Here is a 22518-nt window from a genome sequence, read left to right as displayed (position 1 = left end):
TGTTCAAATGTTCCACTTCAAAAAACTTCCTCACTTTTGTTTTCTTTTGGGGAGACATTTAAAAATTTATGTGAAAAGCCAGAAAACTAACAATAGTATTGTAGAGTTCTGGCCTTTGGAGAAGATTGCTAATCTGATATTTTCATATGAAAGTATGTGTTTTAAGAAAACATATAAAACGTTTTTCAATATCAAAATACTTTTCTTCATGCACAATAGTTCCCCCCCCACCGCTGCCGCCCAATATGCTGCATGCACTTAAAATATTTGAAATTAAAACCTCATTTTATTCTAGGGAATTTAGAACTGTTCATTTGCCTCCCTGTGTTGTGAAGTTATCCACTGACTGAATGTGTTTGATCTTAGTAAAAAGTAAAAAGCTTAGTAAAAAGCCTCATGGCTGTCCTGTTCCTCGCTATCTTCCTTTGAGGCAGAAAACCATCTGACACAAAATACAATTTATATTTTCATTTAAAGAAATGACCCTCTGAATACAGAACAGACAGCCTTTGTCATGCCAAGTCTATCATGACTTGTGATGGAATCAATTAATCAAAGCAGTTATCTGGTGAAAGAACATATGTTCAGTGACAGAGATCAACTTTCCTGAAGAATAGCTTCACGAAAAGTTGCACAAGTTTATATTTTAGTGACAAGGATGTCAAACAACTCATCACGTATGTAAAATAAATCACCACCAAGACATTTTCAACAATACCAAGGTCATGGGGTTTTCACTACTCTCAGACAATGTCATTAAATTATAATGACTAATGGTGCATTTCAAACAGTGTGTAACTTTCAAAATAACTGGACATTAACTTCAAGGGAAAATATATCACAAGGGAAAAAATTCCCTACAAATGATACTGCTCAATAAAGCCAGACTTCATAATTTGATATCAGGTTGTAGCCATCTGAAAGGTAGGAACTTTAGGATGAGAGACTGGCTGAGTTGTAGGGGAACTTAGATCACTCAATGTAACTATGTTACTTCACAGATGAGGGAGCTTAGGTTTAATGATAGCAAGTGACTACACAGCAAGTTTTGAGCAAAGCATGGTGAAGACTCAGTTTTCCCAACTCCCAGCACTATGCACCTTACACTACAGCACATTTCATGTAGTTTCTGGGTGATATACTTGTCTCCATTTCATATCAGTGTCTCTGGCCTCTAGAGTTAAAAAGAGAGATGTATCTGGATTGGAGCTGAGGAGACTAGAATGGATGGCACACTAACTTTCCTTTGGCAGTGCCTCTCCTGAGCTTAGAATCACACAACTGCTCACTCTAAATAAGAGTAAGGTGAAAGGAATATTTTACTGTCTTTTGAGGAGAACCAGAAGCTCAATTCTTAGGAAAGAAACATCTTTCCCAATAATTTTATCATTTTGATGAATTTCTGCTAGAAGTTAACAATATCGTTTTGAAGGCAAATACTCCTGCAAAAGCAAAATAAGAAAGAGAACTGCTGTTATAGTTTTTCTTCAGTGACCTGTTTTTCAGCTTAGTTTCTCTGTGTGTGTGTGTGTGTGTGTGTGTGCACGCTTGTGTGTGCATACAAACTAAGTGAAACTATTTTTAAGTATTTGGATCACAAATAAAAAAAGAAAAATTAAGACAAATAGCCCTAAAGTAATTTTTATGTTCTAAAATGGATTCACTCTGTGACTGTTTGTTTGATTTTATGTGTTATAAAATAAAATTATAAGATTTAAAGCAGGGCATATTCAGCAGACTTTGAAAGGTTCGTAATTGTTGACTGTAGCAGCAGGTGATTAAGAAAGTGTTTAGAAACTATTTTGCATGGGCCTCCCAATTATTCATCATTTGAATCAGTCCAATGTGTTCAGCTTTCAAAGACTGGCTTAGTATCACTGCCAAACTGAAGCTGGCATCTTGAAAGCTTATTGAATCTTTGTGACCAAGTGCTTTGTTATTGTTTAAAATTTTTCAAAGTAAGAAACAATAATTATTGAAGATGGAAAAACACTTCCTTGTGAAAATAAGTTTTTAACACTGTTGCTCTAAGAATCATGTTCCATTTTGATACCTCCTATTTCTCTTATATACTGATGAATATGCAGCTATGCCTCAATACTTGTCTTCCTGGAAACTTCCCTTATCTTACTTTGGCTCATAATAGTTGACTTCCAGTACTACACGATACGGGATTTAAACCTCTAGGACACTAACACTGAAAGTATTATTTCTCATTACATTTTTTAAAGTTCACCTTCAAAGCCACTTAATAAAAGGCAACAAAAACAGAAGTTTTTACGTTCCCTTTCTCTCTCTAACCAGTTTAATTTTTCTTGGAAGATGTTGTTTGTTCATAATGTTAAAATAGGGAACTATTTTTTATGTAGAAAATAATGATTTATTTTCTGAACATGCAATATGCACAAATGGTGAATTATTATAAAACTTATATTGCCTACAATATAACACATTACATATTCTTCAAGGATCACCAAAAAGGCTACCTATCTCGTTTTACTCTAAGCAGCAAGAAGCCAGATGGGACCTTTGATACCGCCTGGAAATCTTCACTAGATGAGCCAGTTCCTCAGGTATATTTCACCTTCCATGTTACTACAGGCACCAGTGTTGCTAACTTTCTGCTGCTACACAACACAGATCCCCAGTATTCAACAACATTTCCTCACTTTGCTTTGCTCTTCAAAGATGGTCAGGCTTTGCTGAAAGTCTCTTTAAGGCCTCTTATATTTTTCCTAACAGTCTCCTTAGGTACCCCCAGATTTCTCCTATTACCTCATCCCCGAGCCACTGTTCTGTTTTAAGATATTTGTAGTGATAGCACGCTACTTCCAAGCACAAAATTTATATTGTTTATGTATTACTGTGGAAGAGATCACCTCAAATCTTAGTGGCTTAAAACAATCTTATGAACCTTCATAATTTCCGTGGATTAGTAATTTGGGAGCAACTTCCCAGATGGCTCCGGCTTGAGGTCATTCATAAAATTATATTTCCTGTATTTCAGCTAGGAAAGCAGTCACCTGAAGGCTTCCCTGGGGTGAAGGATCCTCTTTCAAGGTGCTTCAGCTGCTGAGCTGGCAGAGTGGATCTTGTTGCTGGGAGAGGCTTCAGATGTGGGTCTCTTGCTAGGGCTGCATGAGTAGCTCATGGCTTGGCCATATTGGGAGACAATTTTCTAGGGCTGTCTCACATCCTGTGAGCAGAGGAAATGACTTGCCATGTTCTGAACTATCTTTCTAAGGGTGTTTGTATAGCAAACACCCTTAGAAGATAGATAGTCTCCCTCCGGAGCAGAGGGAAGTTTATTTTTCTTCTCCCATATAATAAAGGTAATACCTCCTTAAGGTAAAAATCAGAAAGGTTTATTGCCCATTATTAAAAAATCAGGTTCCCTAAATTTGGGGTTCATCTCCTTTAAAGCAACCCATTGCCTGGATAGCTATCACTTGGCCCATTTTGCAATGGCCTATGGAAGTGGGGCTCAAGGAACTGGCACAATGCTGATACTTTGTCTACTTTCATTGTATTCAGTGATAAACTATCCTTTGAGTATGACCCAGGAGTCTCATGTCTTCTACTACCATCTATGGAACTGTGGCAGGGCAACTTAGCTTGCAAGAAGGATAAAATCTCAGCTCTTTCACAGTTCTTGACAGGCAGCTGGCGTCCCCCAGAGTGAATGATCCAACAGACCAAGACAGAAGCTGAGGTGACTTTTTGACCTAGCTGAGAAAGCTACACATCATCATTTCCATAGTGTTCTACTGGCCAGCCCTAATTCAGTGTGGGAAGGGACTATACAAAGGTGGGAAATACCAGAAGGTGACATTAAGAGCTATTTTGATACCTAGCTATCACAGTTCTCCTAAAAATTGTAAAGACTGTAAAAACTTGAGCTCAGAAATAATATATTGATAATCTTTGTGCTCCCTGCAGAACTCAAACTAGTGTCTTTCATATAATATCTATTAAAAAATATTATTTATTGAATTGCAGTTGCTCTAAAAATATTATGTATGGTATAGGGAACAAGACTTCCATATGAAATGTGATGTCCATAAAAATATTTATTAGTGTACCTTTTGTTATCTATTAAACGGAAGAAATCTCAGCACTGAATCAGAAGTGGTACACTAACTAGCATTGTAAAGACCCATGATAAGGGATATAACCAGCTGATTTTGATTGCCTAATATTTTCTGCTTCATCAAAATCTTCTGAACATTATAGAATAAAATTGAGAGAATAAGATTTGTGGAATGTGTGGCCAAATCTCAAACACTCCACCCATACAAATTTTCCAAGAGTGAGGTAAGGAGAATGGAAAAAAGGACAAAAACACTCTAATTCATTTGAATAACTTAATTGAAGAATAATCAGAAAATTAAAGATTTTCTTTTAAAACAATTTTTAAAATTCAAATCACTTTAAGAATTATAGAATTAATAATTTAGCTAGGGAAAATGATTCGTATTAATCCTTAGATTGCTGCCACTTGTAATTATGGAGTTCAACTGTATCTTTGTGGAAGTGTACTAAAATTCCTAAGAGCAAATGAATTTAGATTAAGTTGGAGACATGTAGTCATATTCCATTTTAGGTACATTTGAATTTGTAAATTCAACTTTATAAGTTAAGGGAAAAAAGAAGAAAAGTGGCTTTCACAAAACAAGGCCCTTAGCTATAAACAAATTACTTCCTCTTATGTGCAAAGAAACAGTAATCTATCCCTTCTCTAGGGAAAAATGATTTACTGTAGTGAACTTCTTGAGAGATGGAATGATACCCAAACCATGTTTACTCTATCTCATGTAAAATTTAAAGGACCTTCAAAGTTAATTTTGACATAAACAATTCTTTCCCTATAAATGTCTTTAGAATCTAGTCACTGAATAATATTGCAACCACACCATGCACTATTTTTAGAAATTTTAAGACAGAGAAAAAAAGAGATTTGAGTGTGGTGATGTCTTTCATCTAAATATTTGTCAATCAAACTTCCATCTTCAAATCCTGACCCATTTTTGTTCATGATATCACCTCAGCTAATAGCACAGGCTTCCTTGAAGCTCAGTGACTGAGATTTATCAAAGAAAACTGCCATGATCTCTGCAGAAATAATTTCCAAATTTTTATGCAGTTATTATATTTTCTGGCCTGGGAGTATAATGAGTTTAAAGCATTAATTAGTAGCACATTCCATCTTTTGCATCCCATGGTTAAACTGTTTAATTAAAGGCCTTGAAGCCTTCTGGGCAAAACAATCAGCACATGGTGTGATCATCTCCTTCTTATTCTCTTTGCTTTGTGCTTCTTCATCTTTTGGACCTTAATTCGTTTATTCTAGGACTGTTTGGCCCTCTCTACTCAGGCAGCAGTAGACAAAGGAAGTGAGTAGTAGTTTGGTTTGTGTAGATTCTTGGAGAGATTGATTTCTGAAGGTTGAAGACAGTCATGCACTGCACAAATATTTGTTGAGTGAGTACCAACTAAGGTTCCTGACACTGCTGGATGTTTTGAAACAACTGATGAATCAGATGTAGCTCCTTGTTTACATGTGAACGAATGTTCAGGCAAGAAGGGGAAATTAGACTGGGACAGAGCTATCTACAATCCAAAGAAGCGAGGGTAAAGTGCTGTAAAATGCTACAACAATGCAGACAGTGAAGAGATTATTTATTAACAGGGGGAATTAAGAGAAGACACAAGGGTAAAATGGGGTTTAAGGTCTACTAGAAAGAATTTAGATTTGCAGAGTTTGAGGGGTGGGAGAACGCGGGAAATGAGAGACCAAGCAGGCAAGGGCAGTGTGGGTCACCAAATGAAAGGATATAAAAGGAAGTAATGGGGAATAAATTTGAGTTAAGGTAAAAACAGGGAAACTGGGCTTCAAATTCTACAGGTAACAGGCAGCCATCATAGATTATTTTAGCAGGGTTGTGACATAATCTAAATTTGCTTGAGTGTAAGAGAGTAAAGGCAGTGAGACCATTTAGGAGGTCAAATCATGCAGGTTCTTGTTAGGTCTTTTTAATGATTTTAGACTCTTCCAAGATTAGAAAGAAGACATTATTAGAAAGGTTTTAATTGGGGAACTAGTTGTTTAGATTTGTGTTTTAAATAGCTAACTCAGGCTATAGTGCAGAATACATTGGAAGGGGTAAGAATAGACACAGAGAGGAAAGAAGCTAGCCTGTCTCTTGTAGCTCTTCATGTTTGCAGGCTGCGCTTTTTGTTTGATAATCCATCAATCCACAACCCCTTCTGCCTTGACTTGGCTTCCTCTTTCAAGCATCTTTTTGATATTCATTGTCTGATCTCTCACCTTGTGACCATACCTAAGAAATATCCTTTCTTCAGTAGAATCAATGCACTGGACCCACTCATTACATGTCCTTCCAATAGGGGAGTGAGGAGGTAATTAGAAATGCCACTCTTTGTCATCGTGGTTGTTATAGATTTCTCTGCGTGTGTGTGTGTGTGTGTGTGTGTGTGTATGTATTAGAAGAGTGTGAGGTTGGCCTATGAATGTGGGCTTGGAACAGAGGGAATAAGATTTTGTATTTTAGGCTCATTAGTCTCAGGAAGCAAGAACTGTGAAACTTTTAAGACTGCGGGAATAGGTGGATTGCAGGTACTGTGTCCAAAGTGAAAGGGCTAATTAACATTTTGCCAAATGGAGTGGGTTCTGGAGCACACTGGGGCAATGGCAGACTTGCAGAAGGAAACCTTTTTACAAAGAACCTTTAAAAAAGCCTGTGGGAATAAAGCCGATTGGTAAAGCCTGTAGCAAGTTAGGACATACATGGCTCCTTCCCCATGCACTTGCTTAACATCAGAGAGCAGGGTCTATGGGTAAATCCCATCACCTTAAATGCCCTATGGGTAGCCAGTTTTTATACCATTGGGTTGATTTTAAAGATAGCTGAGCCATTGTAAATATTTCCTTTTGGTGAGTAGAAATAAATCTTCTGGGGGAGAAAAGACTATAATTTAAAGAATTCTCTGCTGGCCTCTTTCTATATTGTATTGATCCTGTGACTAGGTTAACACTTCCAGTGTAGTATGAAATAAATATACTAAAAATGTACTCTTATGGGTGGCAACACACATAGCATGGCAAAAAATTAAGCCTCTTGCTCAAAGTTACATGGCAAATTGCTGTGGTGCCATTTTACATACAATTTATTATCAGGTCAGTGGGTGGATTTGCATTTGTGAGGATAGAGACTAAGAGCAAAACCCGATAAAAGAGGACAATTGATGACATAGATGAGAAGATGGCTCACCACCAAACTAGCATGAGTGGCACTGTTTTTATGACTGGCTACTTATACTTCATTCCAAAGCTCAGCATAATGAAATGTAAGAAAACATTTAGAAAATTCAACTTATGAAAAAGACTTGCTTTCCTAAGACAACATGCCCATTCATGATACTGAGTTCAAAGCAGCTATTTAATTACAAGAAATCTAGCTTAGACAATTATAAATCAAGGAACCATCAAGGCCCAAGCCCACAGTCATTCTTTAGATACTGTTAAAGGTTGTTAGCATCATTAAAAAAATATATTTCATGTATCTGTCACTGAATAATCATATACCCAATCTTATGTAAAAACAACTATATTTGCCAATAGTTTGCAGTCTGAAGTAAAAATAAAACTCTTCAACCAGAGAAACATCTCAAAATGTTATGGTATTTGCCTGGGTTGATTTTATATTGATTTTCTGACATTTATTTATTAATTTACATACTCAAGAAATTTTGGCAATATTATCCAATGCCAAATAGCATAGGTCCCTATTCTCAATTATTTTATAATTTAGTAAGAAAGACAAATAAGACATATTTGTATATTAAGAAACTTTGTTAGTTATTTCTGTTAGGAATATTTGTCCATTTTATAAATATGTGAAAAATGATATACAGTAGTGTTTTTTCCACATTTTTAAACGTATATGTAGACATTTTAAAAAACGATTTCAGCGTTTGAAGTTGGCTTAAATAGTTTTTCTTGGTCTAAGATTTGAAAATGATTCTTCTGGGGACTTCCTGGGTGGTCCAGTGGTTAAGATTCTTCCTTCCAGTGCAGTGGGCATGGGTTCAATCCCTGGTTGGGGAACTAAGATCCCACATGCCACGTGGTACGGGGAAAAAAGAAAAAAATGATTCTCCTATATATTTTCATAGTATGTTATGATTTCATTTTTACATTTATAAAGTTAAACTTTCTAGAATTAATAGAGTATTAAAGAGAATTTTGAAAATTAATCCATCTACTGTTTTTTTTCTTTTTCTGGCCTTCTATTTTAAAAATTTTTTTATTGAAATATAGTTGATTTAAAATGTTGTGTTAGTTTCAGGTGTACAGCAAAATGATTAAATTATATATATAAATATATATATTCTTTTTTTACATTCTCTTCCATTATAGGCTATTAAAAGATATTGAGTATAGTCCCCTGTGCAATACAGCATGTCCTTGCTGGTTATCTATTTTATATACAGTAGTGTGTATATTTTTTAATCCTAAACTCCTAATTTATCCCTCCCCCTTTTTCCCCTCTGGTAACCATAAGTTTGTTTTCTATGTCTGTAGGTCTATTTCTGTTTTATAAAAAGTTCATTTGTATCATTTTTTCTAGATTCCACATATAAGCGATGTCACATGATATTTGCTGTTCTCTGTCTGGCTTACTTCACTTATTAAAGAGAATTTTTAAATGTCTAGCAATTCATCAAGCACCATGTGGTATTTTCTCAAATACCACAATCAAAATATTCTTATTCTTGGAAATTTTATTTTTATTATTTAAAATTAATTTTTATTAACATTATTTGGGATTTTTCTGAATACACTTATTCTTTGTATAAATCTGACTAGATTTTCCAGCGACAATTAAATCACGTTTTAACAATTGAAACTTGAATTGGTCTCGTTACGTTCACAATTTCATTGTCTATAACTCCAGTTGGACCCACGGCACTACTGGGAAATACTCTGTCAGCTGTTACAAATTTCCATCTACCTTGTGGATAGACCAAATTTTTCCTATCTCATCTACCAGAGCCCTGGTAGATAAGAGCAGCAAGTAAAAGTAAAGAGTGCATGGTATGAATTACAAATATGTGTTTTATCGAAGAATAATTGCCTGGAAGTAACGAAGGGAAATGAGGTGACAAGGGAAGGCAATTTCTCTCTTCTTGAATTCTATCACAGGTTGAACAAATCAGGGAAAATAAAATTTCAGATTCTGAAAATTAAGTACCTTCATTTTTCTTTCTTTCTTTCTTTCTTTCTTTCTTTCTTTCTTTCTTTCTTTCTTTTTTTTTTTTGGCTGCACTGCATGGTTTGCGGGATCTTAGTTCCTCGACCAGGGATGGAACCTGTGACCTCTGCAGTGGAAGCCCGGAGTCCTAACCCCTGGACCACCAGGGAATTCCCCTCATTTTTCAAATTAAACGTTTTTGATTATTTTGTTGTTGTTGTTCCTAAGACCACTTACGAATCTTATTTAAAATGATCTTTACAGAGGTAGCATTATAGTGTAGTGTTTAAGAGGGCTGGTCTGGAACCACACTACCTAGATTTGAATCCTAGCTCCACAGCTGACTGTTGTGTGACCTTAGGCACATTAATTAACCTCTCTGAGACTCAGTTTCTTCATCCATATAATAGGGATATAATAGTACTTTTCTCATAGGACTGATATAAGGATTAAATTAGTTAGTATATCTAATGTACCTTCAGTCATGTCTGGCATATAGTAGAAACTTGATAAATATCATTACTGTTAATACTATTATTACATCAAAGCAACAAATTTTACTTTATTGAGTGAAAAAATGTTTTAAGTTTAGTTTTGTAGAAATATTTTGATATTGTCCAAGTGAAAGTATCAACTCATTTTTTGTTTACTTCATATTCAACCAGTTATGATAACATGAAGATATAACCTGAATGTCCCCTTTATTTTTATTTCTCACATGACACAGCTAGTGCTTTAACTCATAATATTTTCTAGACATTTTTACCCATGATAGTTTTATCTCTTCATTTTCTCTTATAACCTCTTGAATCCAATATTTTTTATTCCTCACTTTTCTTGTTCTTATTGTCTGAAAAGAAAAATAGTGAAAACTAGAAAATACATGGATATTTGAGTTGTACTTGAACTTTAACTTGTTTATATGTCATTGATTACCTACATTTGACTTAGTGGACACATGATTTAATTGTTCTGACCCTGATTATCACTACCAGGTACTCAACTAAGTCAATGGCTCCTCTCATTTCCTCTTATATTGTGTAAATATAAGCACAAGGAGGCCTACTTAAAACGTAAATTGTTGGAGGAATTTCCAACAAGTTCCCATGAAATTCTGAAGATTCTAGTACTCAGATCACACCTGAAGTACCAAGGCTCAAGTACTTCCTGCTAAAGCAGTACCTTAAACAAAAGTAAGAAATGAACCACTTTGGTCCCTATTCCTGCCCCTCCTCACCAGGGGCCAATAGCATTAAACCTTAGAGCACTTTTTCTGGTGACTCCATACTATGTGTCAGAATCCAGCTCAACACAATATCCCATTTTTCAGGTATATTTGCTCAGTTCTACTTTCAACATATTCAAATACAAAGCCACTTTCACATTATTTTATGCCATGGTTCTCAAGTGTGCATCAGAGCTTACTAAAACACAGATTGCTAGGTTCAATACCAAAAGTTTCTAATTCAGTAAGTCTGAGATGGGGTTGAAAATCTGTACTTTTAACAAGTTCCTAAATGATACAGATGCTGCTGGTCAAGCACCACACTTCAAAACCACTGTTTTATGCCATAGTTTACATGCAAGAAAACCACAGCCAAAATGAACTCATGCCAATATCCAGTGAGAAAAAAACCAGAAAGTTCAAATAAATGTATATGAAATATTTTTCTTATTTGAATAAGTCAAACTGGAAAAGCAGGTCCTTTCAATCCTCCCATAAGAAAAAGGAGACAGAATTGGAAAGGCAACTTCAAAGTCAAGGGCACTCCCTGCAAAATGTACCACATCCAAGCTGAGAACAGAAGTGTGAAAAAAATCTTAATCACCCTCTGCAGCAAGAGAAACATTGATTCATGAGATGTGTAAACATTGCTCTTAAAAGTAACACTTGATAAGGATCAGTCTTGTGAACTATAAAGGAAAGGAAAATATCTGATTTGTAGCCACATTAAAATATTTCATAACTAGTCCCTTGTTGAGACTGTTGAGATGAAGCCCTCCAGGTTTAAGTGTAACCCTTTAAGTAATACAAGATGAAGGAGAATTCTGTGACCTTCTTACCTTCCTCAAGTTTTAGGAGGACTAAAGTGCTAAAGTGCTAACCAAGGAGAGGCAAACATAGAAATTTTGTTAGTATGGTAATAATTCCTTTATTTGTAGTCTATACATGTGATGCTCTGGACTGAAAACTGGCAAAGTTTATCCAGGGGAGGATTTTAGGGAGTCTAAGCTTGGAAGTTGCCACTGTTCCTAATATGACTTTTAGAATATTTAATGTGAACACCAAGAAGCTTCTGGACTTTGAATTCTTTCTATTCCTAATGTTAATTGAGTCAAAAATGAATTCAGAATGATCCACCACATCAGTTAGACATTTTCTGTTTCTAAAATTTCCCCTTAGATTTGAAAATTTTAGATTTTTTTTTAGATGAATCAACACTTTGCCTTAGGAAAACAACATTTACATTTGAAAATTTGAGGTCACGTTAGCAAATCATAATGACAAGCTTTTCCTAAAATGTGTAACAGTTTTCAGGACGTATATTATAAACTTACTTTTAAAAATGTAAATAAATCATAGGAATGTTTTCTTAGATCAGTCTCCCAAGGCAAAATAAGTAAAAGCAAAAATAAACAAATGAGACCTAAACAAACTTAAAACCATTTACACAGCAAAACGAACCATCAACAAAATGAAAAGACAATCTAAGAAATGGGAAAAAATATTTGCAAATGACGCAACTGACGGGAGTTAATAACCAAAATATACAAAGAATCATACAACTCAATATCGAAAAAATAAACAACCCAAACAAAAAATGAGCAGAAGACTTAAACATTTCTCCAAAGAAGACTTACGGATGGCCAACAGCCACATGAAAATATACTCAACATAGCTAATTATGAGAGAAATGCAAATCAAAATCACAATGAGGTATCACCTCATATTGGTCAGAATGGCCATCACCAAAAAGCGTACAAATAATAAATGCTGGAGAGGGTGTGGAGAAAAGGGAACCCTTGTACACTGTTGGGAATGTAAATTGGGGCAGCCACTATGGAAAACAGTATGGAGGTTTCTTAAAACACTAAAAATAAAGCTACCATATGATCCTGCAATACCATTCCTAGGTATATATCCAGAAAAAAACCCCAAAAACCCTAACTCAAAAAGATACATGCACCCCAATGTTCATTGCAGCACAGTTTACTATAGTCAGGACATGGAAACAACCCAAGTGCCCATCAACAGACAATTGACTTAAGAAGATGTGGTGTATATATATACAATGAAATATTACTCAGCCATAAGAAAGAAATATTGCCATTTGCAGCAACATGGATGGATCTAGAGAATATTATACTTAGTGAAGTAAGTCAGACAGATATTATATGATATGACTTATATGCAAAATCTAAAAAATAATACAAATGAGTCTACATACAAAACAGAAACAGACTCACAAAGAAAACAAATTTATGGTTACCAAAGGGGAAAGGGAGGGGGGCAAGCAACTTCCTTTGTAAATGCAGTAAGCATTGCATACACCATAGATTCTCACATTCCAGTTTCTAGAATGTAGTCAACTAGCCATATGTAGCTGCAAGGGAGGCTGAGATACATGAACTCTAGCTAGACATTAATGTGTCCAAAAACAAAAAGAAGAGATTTTAGCCATTTTCCTAAGAGATGCTTTCAAATGGAGAAATAGTTGCTTTGCCCCCAAATTCTATGGGTCTGTCCTCTCTGTGCCAAAGGCTTTATGCAGCATATCTGGGGATTGAGAAAAATATTTTTGCCAGGTGAATAGTTGCTATCCTAGGAAGCTGGGACTGTGTTAATTTTCTCCAGCAAAGATATCACTTCCGGAATGGCAGCTACAATCAGATTAAGTTTTTGATAATCCAGTCATTCTCCAAGGTCCATCTAACCATCTTCCCAGAAGCTGATTTCCCAGGTCCTTCTTCAAGAACTTCCTAGGTCTGGAAATTGAGTGGGAGATTATAAGAAGGAATGAATTCCCCCTTTGGTGACTGAAATTAGATTTTTGTTTACCAGACATACACTCTCTCCAGTTATAGAGATCAAGTAATACATTGCTGGCTGCCCATCCACTTTATACTAGAGAGCATTGTCGCCACTGCCACACATTTCTGTAGGTTAAAACACTGGTTGCCACTCAGTCTCTGTGGCTGATTATGATAATAGCAACCACCTTTTCTCTGAGGGTTAAGCACTACCACATGGTTTTTCCCACTCCAGGACTGTGTTATTCCCATTGAAATGAGAGATCCCAACATATGAGATACCCTAATACAATGGCCACATCCTTCACCTTTATTTTCAGTTTGCCGAAGACAGCTACCATGGAAATTCTCAAGGACACCGTTCTCTTCTTGGTGAATTTTTAAAACTTCTTATTGCCTTGATGGAAAGGTTGTTCTCTGACAACTCCTGATGGACATAGAAGGAAGGTGTGTAGGTTGTATATAATAAATCTACCTCAAGTGTCTCAATTCTCTAAACCTTTAGATTCCTTCCTGCACATAGCGCAAGGAAGTTCTGGCATCTCGACAATGTGAACTGTTGATTTTCATTGAATCCAGCCTTCAGTAGTCAATGGAAGAAACTACTAAATGTAGTTAAAGCTGCTTGGCTGGCACACTAAATTCAAAATGCTAGGTTAGTACATGTCTATAGATAACTCACTCTGGTTTCTTTTTTAAACATCTTTATTGGAGTATAATTGCTTTACAATGGTGTGTTAGTTTCTGCTTTATAACAAAGTGAATCAGTTATACATATACATATGTCCCCATATCTCTTCCCTCTTGCATCTCCCTCCCTCCCACCCTCCCTATCACACCCCTCTAGGTGGTCACAAAGCACCAAGCTGATCTCCCTGTGCTATGCAGCTGCTTCCCACTAGCTATCTATTTTACGTTTGGTAGTGTATATATGTCCATGCCTCTTTCTCGCTTTGTCACGGTTTACCCTTCCCCCTCCCCATATCCTCAAGTCCATTCTCTAGTAGGTCTGTGTCTTTATTCCTGTCTTGCCCCTAGGTTCTTCATGACCTTTTTTTTTTTTAGATTCCATATATATGTGTTAGCATACGGTATTTGTTTTTCTCTTTCTGACTTACTTCACTCTATATGACAGACTCTAGGTCCATCCACCTCACTACAAATAACTCAATTTTGTTTCTTTTTATGGCTGAGTAATATTCCATTGTGCTCAACATCATTAATCATTACAGAAATGCAAATCGAAACTACAATGAGATATCATCTCACACCAGTCAGGATGGCCATCATCAAAAAATCTACAAACAATAAATGCTGGAGAGGGTGTGGAGAAAAGGGAACCCTCTTGCACTGTTGGTGGGAATGTAAATTGATACAGCCACTATGGAGAACAGTATGGAGCTTCCTTAAAAAAACAAAAATAGAACTACCATACGACCCAGCAATCCCACTACTGGGCATATACTCTGAGAAAATCATAATTCAAAAAGAGTCATGTACCAAAATGTTCATTGCAGCTCTATTTACAATAGCCAGGACATGGAAGCAACCTAAGTATCCATCAATAGATGAATAGATAATTCAATCTTATATTTTGTCTGCTTCAGCAAAACACTCTTAGACACCATCCCAACACAGCTCATCAGATTCCTACTGATATAATTTTAAAAGATTTTCTAAGTCTTAGGATGCATACTCTGTCTCTTCTGAAACAAGCTTATCAATTTTCCACCTGAGCAATTCTGGGATCTAGCTCTAGTTATGGATATAGAGGCAATGGGAGATGATGGGGATGTGTATTAAGAAGAACTGATATCCCTTTGTGAGGCAAAAGCGCGGATGAAGTCACTGAAAGGTCTTTATGCACGGAAAGATTATTTTTCTCATACAAGGGGAGGGAGGCTACTTCTTCACACCAAAGAATCTCAGGGTGATTTGAAGAATCGAAGTTCACACCTTCAAATGGGTCTGTCCTTATATGCTCATCCCAAGTCTCAGAGTCTAGCTTCTCAACCAGTGCTCTAACCTTAACATAATGGTTGTGGTGATGCTGTGTATTTATACAGTGTAGCAATTCTGCAACCTAAACAATCATATTTTTGGCCCAATCCTCAGGCATGTCTGCCCTGTAGTTACTAGAGAGAAGGGGTTCTTTTTAGGTTACCACGGAAGTTTTTAGTTCTCCACTAGTGTTTTGAGTTTGAAATTTAAGTCCTGTACTTATCTTTTTTGTTTTTGTAAGCTCCCAGGATAGTCAGAAACAGCTAGTCTACTCCATACCCTTTGTAATCACTATTGTCATAAAAACCAAATGCAATAGCCATTTGATATCTGGCTCTTCATCCCACATCAGCACTGAGTAATTATGATGCCATGACACACCATTACCGGTTTCTCATTTTCCTCAAGGAAGACCATGTTTTCATCAAATATGTTAACAAATCAGTCCCAGAATACCATACTGAGGATCTACTTTGTGTGGCTACTTCTGATGTCCATTGCTAGGTCAGTCAGAATCCCTACAGGAAACAGAATTCTCCCCAGATTGTTCTAATGAAGAGATTTCAACAAAGGGATACCTATGGATGTGTGTGTAGGGTGAAGGGATAGTGAGGACCAATAGTTATGTTAGTCATGATAACACGTCAGCAGGAAAACATACCACTCCTAGGACCAAAAGGCCAAGGAGGAAATGAAGTTCCTTAAGCCCCTAGAGAGCTAGAATTATGAAAAAGGGACCACCTGGCTGAAGTTCTGAACTTGGAGAGACACAGCTAGTGTTGAATATACCTGCCAAGACATGGAAGCATCAGGGAAGAAATACTCTGACCTCTCTCTCCTTGAACTCTCCAATCTCCTGCCAGTGCTTCCACTGGCTAAACTTAACTAGAAGCCAATCAACAAGAGAAACCAGGAGATGCAGTCCTTGGGGGTCAGCCTCTGGCCACAGAGTTAGGCAGGGGAAAGGAAAAATAGATCTGTGAAGGGGTTCACGGGGGCAGTATGGAGGAGGATGCAAATGGATAACTAACAGCACAGGTAAATATTTCATATGTCATCACAGTTTATCCTTTTACTAATATTATCTCTGTTTTCCACATTTTATAAATAGGAAAAGTGAGGGTCAATGTGGCTAAGTGAATTGTTTAAGATCACATAACTAGTAAATGGTCAAGCCAAGGATGAATCCAAGTCTGTCTAGTTCATATTTATATTTCTTCCTCTTCTATACCATATCGTGACATAAACATTTAGATATGAGCATGGAAATGAAAGGAGATTGAAAGTGATAGAGCTGGAATGGGGGAAAGGGCACAAACAAAACATGCATTTTTGACATTCTCGAAACAAGTAATTTTAAAGACACTTGTTTTCTTAAGAGAACTTGTCACAATCTGAGATTACTTCCTTGTTTACAAATTTGTCATCTGTTTCACTTACTAGAATGTAAGGTCCATAGGACAAGGATTTTGTTTGTCTTGTTTATTGCTGTATTCCTGGTGCCAAAATTAGTACACGACACTTGTAGATTCTCAAAGAATATTTGTTGAATGAAAAAGTACATAAATGAATAAATGATTGGGTCAGGGTATAAGCATATTCCTTTGGAAAATTGGGGGCACAGAATTCTATCCTGACATATTAAATTTGCAAATAATTGTGAGTACCATTCTACATTTCCTGAATATTTCCAGGAAAGAGACATCAACTGTATAGGCATCTATTCCCTTGTTTAAATACATTGATAATTATATTTATACCTTTACTAAAGGCAATCAGTTCTGTTTTTATCCCAAATTTTAACCTCTATAATAGCAAAGATAATATCTTTACCACAGAAACCTTTTAAACACTTGTTAAGAAACATTATATAATCATTTTTTCTCTTATTTAAGATAAAGCCACTGGTTCCTTCAGCTTTTCTGCATGTAAACTAATTTCTAGTTATGTTACCCTTCTGGGTGTCCTCTTCTGTGCACAGCCTAATCTTTCAGTACTTTTCTTAAAATGTTAAAACTTGATAACGTGAACTTAACACAGTATTCCATATGTTGGCTGACTGATCAAGAGCAAAACTGCCTCCCTTGTTTTGGGAAATATATCTGTACTAATTAACCTATAAGTAAAAACTATTATATTTTCCTTTGTAGCCTCATCCTGTTGTTGATGCAAATTGAACAACCAAGGAACTAAAACCATTGAAAATCATAAAGTCAGTGGGACTTTGTCATTGCCAGCTTTTCCTACACATTTAAAATGTCAGGTTTAGGATGACGGTGGGATCCATTTAAGTGTGCCGTTCTATGAGGCTCACTGGATACTGATCTCAGATTCCAGTCTATTCAGTCTGAACAGGCTCACCATGGGTATCACCAGAGCTGATTCGCCCTATGTACCTAGCACACACATTTTCTTATACATTTTTCTTTTTCTCATTTCCTTTTTTATTTTTTTGCAGTACGCGGGCCTCTCACTGTCGTGGCCTCTCCCGTTGTGGAGCACAGGCTCCGGACCCGCAGGCTCAGCGGCCATGGCTCACGGGCCCAGCCGCTCCGCGGCATGTGGGATCTTCCCGGACCGGGGCACGAACCCGCGTCCCCTGCATCGGCAGGCGGACTCTCAACCACTGCGCCACCAGGGAAGTCCCTTCCTTTTTTTTAAGCTGTCTTTTTGAACAACTTGTCTAATTCTATGCTTTACCTAAAACCCAGTGAGATAAATGGAATAAAGGAAAGTCATTGCAATAACCAAGGATATACTCAGGTTTGAGAAATATAATTATATTTGAATGAATATGAGAGAATGACAAATGTTTGTGTAAATGTTTGCCCATCTGTGTGACTGGCTGTGAAATCCTATGTTTGTCTACAATTAGCTTTATAACATGGGGTTGATAAAATGTATACAAATAACTTTCTTAAATTAAATAAAACATCCGTTTTTTTAATGGTACCCTTTGTAATATATAACACCAGTGGCAAGTTATATCAGGCTAACTTACAGCCTGAGGTGGAGTCAAGAAACAGTGGGATGTTTTACCCAATCATATCCCTTGCTATTGGTCCCTACAGTAGAGTTGACGATTTTTCTCAGCTCCCCCCCTGCCATATGTCTGGCAGTGCATGTGCAGGAGTGGAGTATATTTTCCCACTTCATTCATGCTGGGGTTGACCATGTGAAGTTTTTGGCCAACGCATATGGAATTCTGACTCAGAGACTCAGAATTCTGAGTCAAAGTCTTCAGAGACATCATAGATTTCTTCTTGCCTTCTTGAGCCACTTCTCCTAGTGAGCCACTAGGAGAAGCCCATGGCTTGGGTGGCTCCTGGTCCTAATTAGTATGCGGACACAGACAGAGCCTACCTGCAGCCAGCCTGAAGCCTGGGACCAACCCAACCAACCTATACTCTGTAGCAGAGCCAACCCAGACAAACACAGACCTGCAAGAAGAAAAATAAACACTTGTGGCCACAAGGCACTGAACTTTTCTGAGTGGTTTGTTATGCAGCATTATAGTAGCTATAGCTGATTTACATAGTTACATTAAATTTGGGGGGAAAATTAATATCAAAAGAAGAGATAGGAAAAAATAAAGTTAAGGGTGATGTCAGGAAAGGAGCACAACCTTTTAAAGTGTTGATAAAGGAATAGAAATCTTATTAAAAAGAACCACAGTCCCCTTTGCCTTCAATTCCTGGCTTCCTCTCAGATAATGGGTTAAATGAATTGTCATCTTGCCATACTAAAATGTTAGTTTTTAGGGATTAACTAATGTGAGTAGTGAACAAAAGATATCTAGAAGCGAAGGAAGAGTTTACTTTTCTTAAAAAAAAAAAAAAAGGTAAATTAGGGGATGGAAGGTAGGCACAGATGGTCTGCGGTTCAGTTTACAGGAATCGCCCTTTCCAATGAAATCCTGTGTGCATCTCAACAAGGCTTAAATGTTAGAGGTCCATTTATAGAGTACAGTATGTCTGCTTTTGATATCCTAATCACGTGCCGTGGAAAAGATAATATGGACTTGGAAAAAACTAAAAGAAAAAGACAATTTTCTTCTCTTGGGGGAAAAAATGTTTCCAAAACGTGCTGCAAGTGAGTTGAAGCTGTGTTTTAGGTGTCTTTTGCTTCCATTCTGCTACAGGAAGCTGAATGGAAAAACTGATCCACTATTTTTAAAACTGAGGAATTAGAAAGTTACTCTTCAATGCTCTTTTGGATATATAACAAATGAGAAATAAATCTAGTTACATTCTTTAACTCCTGCCACCTCCCAAGAGTGGTGGCTCTAATTTAGCATGACCTGCCGTCGGCTCAGGAAATTTCCACCCTGAGATTTTCCTAGCAGAGTCAAAATCAGTCACAGTCAGAAACAGATAAAGATTGTTTTTATGAGAGTTCTTGAAACTGCATTTAAATTCTATCTTTAAAAGTTGTAAAGGGCTTGGCTAATGATTTTCCATAGTGTCATTTTTAAACTATGTTGGCATGTCCTATGAACAGTACATAATTTACTGTTCAAAAATTAATAAAAAAAAAGCATTATATTTCTTGGAACAGAGTATCTTTGAGAAAGCAAAAATCCATCCCAGTACACTGACGTTATCCAGCTTATTAGGGGTGACAGACTCAGGCCTGGGTAGACCTTGGCCTGGTAGTAGATTAAGAGTGAAAGAGGAGGGCTTCCCTGGTGGCGCAGGGGTTAAGAATCCGCCTGCCAATGCTGGGGACATGGGTTCGAGCCCTGGTCCGGGGAGATCCCACATGCCGTGGAGCAACTAAGCCCGTGAGCCACAACTACTGAACCTGCACTCTAGAGCCCGTGAGCCACAACTCAGGCTCACTCAACTACTGAGCCTGCATGCCACAACTACTGAAGCCCGCGTGCCTAGAGCCCTTGCTCTGCAACAAGAGAAGCCACCACAATGAGAAGCATGCGCACCACAATGAAGAGCAGCCCCCGCTCGCTGCAACTAGAGAAAGCCCGTGTGCAGCAACGAAGACCCAACGCAGCCAAAAATAAACATAAATAAATGAATTTCTTTAAAAAAAGAGAGTGAAAGAGGAATTCGGAACAGGCTGCTTCTCAGGCGAGATGATGATATGATGTGGGTTCCAGGTGGGAGTAACTCTGGGTGGGTTTTGGAAATGTCTCCACTCCTTTTCCCCAGCTGCGTTAACAGTATATTCTCCAAAGACATTCTCTTTGTGCAGTTCTAGGCCTAGTATAAGGAAAGTTCCAGGATCTATTCATTCTCCTTTCATTTTTTTTTTCCTGAATTCTGTAAGGCAGTTCAAGAAAATTCAGTGAAGCGGCAAAGGAAAGATATTTTGAAGATGCAATTGCAAATGAGGTATAGATTCATAATGGGTCATTTATTAATTACATAGTGAATAGACTAAGAAACAAGGATAAAACTGTCAGTTCCCTATCACTGCAATTATGGGGGCAAGGGGGAAAGGAAAGAGCTTACAGACAAACCAAATTACAATGAAAGAAAAAGAACTCAGATGGATTTATGAAAAAATATAAGGCATATCCAACATTTGGGAGCAAATAATATATTCTGTATACCTCATTTAAAAGTGTAAAATATTATAAATTTAGTTCAAAGACACTAAATTTCAAATAAATTCTTACAATGGGCTTGAGGACGTGGGGAGGGGGAAGGGTACGCTGGGACAAAGTGAGAGAGTGGCATGGACATATATACACTACCAAATGTAAAATAGCTAGCTAGTGGGAAGCAGCCACATAGCACAGGCAGATCAGCTCGGTGCTCTGTGACCACCTAGAGGGGTGGGATAGGGAGGGTGGGAGGGAGACGCAAGGGGGAGGAGGTATGGGGATATATGTATCTGTATAGCTGATTCACTTTGTTATCAAGCGGAAACTAACACACCATTGTAAAGCAATTATATCCCAATAAAGATGTTAAAAAAAAATAATGTCCAAAAGGTTTACCGTCTGAACTGAATCGTTTATATTTTAATAGAGCTATCTTTTGTCAGTTTTTGGAATAGGAGCTAAGTTAAGCAGAATTAGAATTCAGGCTCCCTTTCCTTCCTTACCTAATTTCTCCAGCTGCACAGCCAATATGGTAACCTTTGCCTGGGTTTGGTGCTGATCCTGTAATTAGAGGTTAGACATTAAACCCATTACAGAAGGGACTGAGTCAACCCTTTCACCATCACCAGCACCTAGCACAGTACCCAGCATGTAGCAAAGACTTCATAAATATTTGCTGTATGAAAAACATGAATGATTGACTGTTGGCCAGGAGTGGAGTATTGGGGTCTGTGGTGCTCAGTGAACGATACCTCTGTACTCTGCTTGGTTCATGAACCAACTGAAAAGTAGGACAAAAGAACAAGACAGATGGAGAACAAAATAATTCATGAAAAGCTGATAAAGTAGCATATGGCTTAAATGTGTGGGCAAATGGATTTCTTAATACTGACCCTCAGAATTAGAAAAACATAATCTATACAGGGACAAGCAGTGCTGGACCACCAGACACTTTCTTCCAAAAAGATAATGGGAGTAGAACAGGGCTAGTTTGTACATAGCTAGTTTCTTCTAGATTCACCCATTAAATGGAATCTTTTGTCTCCTTAAGGAGGAATAAATAAGGGATGGAGAGAAGCTAAGAGTATCACATTAGTGGGATTCTTCCATGTGGAAGGCAACATTAGGAACATCGAAGAGCCATCTTCCCACCTGTCAACAATGAGCACTGTTACAGAGCTGAGTGGTGAGAGGCAGAGGCACTCTTGGTACATAAAGTAGTGTCCATTGGTTACTTTTAGTTTCAGACAGCAAATGTCTTCCAAATGTCGACTTTTTGATAATCTGTAGAAATCATAAAAGTTCACAAATGTGTTGTCTCAGTGTTTGCCTCCACAAATTAGCATTAATCAATCAATCCCTATATAATTGAATTAAATGTAATTTCCCAAACTGCTCTTTAAGTTCAGAGACAAATTCTGAGCACATCATTGTCCTCAATGGAGGCTTCACGGAATGAGTCACTGATAGAATTACACGCGAATCATGGGAAAAAATCCATATGCCAACTTAAAATGTTTTGAAGCTATCTGGGGATTTGTGAAATATGTTAGCTATAGGAAGTCCTTTAGTTAATTCTGTATATAATGGTATTTTAATACCATAAAATACACCCAGGAAGATCTTCAAAACATGCAAATACGG

At 37.2% G+C, this 22518-nt stretch overlaps 1 long non-coding RNA gene across 1 annotated transcript in view; it reads left to right on the top strand.

The window, feature by feature from the left end:
- The window catches only part of LOC117197115 (uncharacterized), a 75480-nt gene extending 56313 nt beyond the window's left edge, over nucleotides 1-19167 (top strand). The window contains exon 4 of the long non-coding RNA XR_007470638.1: nucleotides 17767-19167. This is a non-coding gene — a long non-coding RNA (uncharacterized LOC117197115). The remainder of the gene's footprint in view (nucleotides 1-17766) is intronic.
- The last annotated feature ends 3351 nt before the right edge of the window (nucleotides 19168-22518 follow it).

The sequence above is a fragment of the Orcinus orca genome, chromosome 12, assembly GCF_937001465.1.
Source record: "Orcinus orca chromosome 12, mOrcOrc1.1, whole genome shotgun sequence".
NCBI classification, from domain to species: Eukaryota; Metazoa; Chordata; class Mammalia; order Artiodactyla; family Delphinidae; genus Orcinus; species Orcinus orca.
Note: the sequence above shows the minus strand (reverse complement) of the source record. Positions and strands in the feature narration are given on the sequence as shown.